The following is a 1369-nucleotide window of genomic DNA, read 5'->3' on the forward strand; positions in this document are numbered from 1 at the left end:
CCGTGTATAGCACATCTTGTGTACTACATAGTTTTTTTCAATTAAACATTTGTCAAAAATTGTTCACGAAATGAACTTTTCTGAATGAACATAATCCTTTTCTTTCTCCCATCATTTACAATTCCTGAATGAAGAAAAGCCTAATAGACATATTTTTCCTAATTCTAGGTGACTTTTCAGTTCCTTGATTTTTCATAGACAAACTTTTCATTACATTTTTCTGATTTGATCTCTCCTTGATATGCGAGTTTCAAGACACAAATGTTATATACCTAACTTACGCTAATTTAGATATATATTTGAGATTTTGAGTTGTTGTTTGAACTGTTAGAACTTTTGTATGACATCTTCTTCTTTGTATGATAAAGTTTTTCTATTAAAACAAGAGAACATGCTTTGTTTCCACGCTAAACTGTAAATGAAATCGTTGAAACACACCCAAACTTTAGGAGGGTCCTATTACAGCCATGGACTAATTAGAATTGTATTTTTGGAAATCTTAGAACCTACGTGGCCCATTAGTGTGCCTACGTGGACCTTCTGCGACGTAAGCAGTAAGGTTGCCAAAAATATGGTTTTAATTAGTCTAGGGGGTAATAGGACCCTCCTTAAGTTCAAGTGTGTCTCAACAATTTCCTTTATAGTTCAAGGTGGAAACAGTGAATTTACTCTTAAAAGAAACTAAACACTAGAGGAGATTCAGAAAAGCAGATCTAGTATTTTACATGAGTTGGTATTTTGTGACATATGATGTTGAACGTAACATAAATGTGTCTTTAATTAAATGTAAGTATCTATATATAGTTTAATTTAAAGTCAAATAATGATAGATACATATTAGTAGATAAGTATGCATTGTTATACATGCAGATAGATACAATACATGACTCATGGGGTCGGCGATCTTTTTTTTGTTTAAATCTCATGAGTAAAAACCTGAATCCCTTGCTAGAGGCTCACCATTCATCTTTCTTTTGGTGCTACTGTTTTTCTATCCCTAAATGCAAATCCTCTATTCCTGAGCTTCTACTTCCTTCCCCTCCTTGTAGAAACCTTCTTCACCAGCGACTTCATGCTCCTAGAAGGTGTCTTTTTAGCCGGCACCTTTTTGGTTATTACAGCATTCTACGAATCTTTCCAACTTGGAGTCGTTCTATAGAAACCTTTGTGACCTCAGCTGTCTTAGTGGCAGCCTTTGCATTGCCAGGAACGGCCTTAGGATTAGCCCTGGCAGCAAGGTTATCCTTAGCAGCTGGCTTTGCCTTCGGTTTGACAGTGTTTTAGGCTAAGCCTCAGCAGCAGACTTCTTCTTCGATGGTGCAGGATTCGAAGCCAGTGGAAGTTTGTAGGAGCTCTTAATTACTTTCAT

This window comes from Capsicum annuum, unplaced genomic scaffold (assembly GCF_002878395.1).
Source record: "Capsicum annuum cultivar UCD-10X-F1 unplaced genomic scaffold, UCD10Xv1.1 ctg2906, whole genome shotgun sequence".
Lineage (NCBI taxonomy): Eukaryota > Viridiplantae > Streptophyta > Magnoliopsida > Solanales > Solanaceae > Capsicum > Capsicum annuum.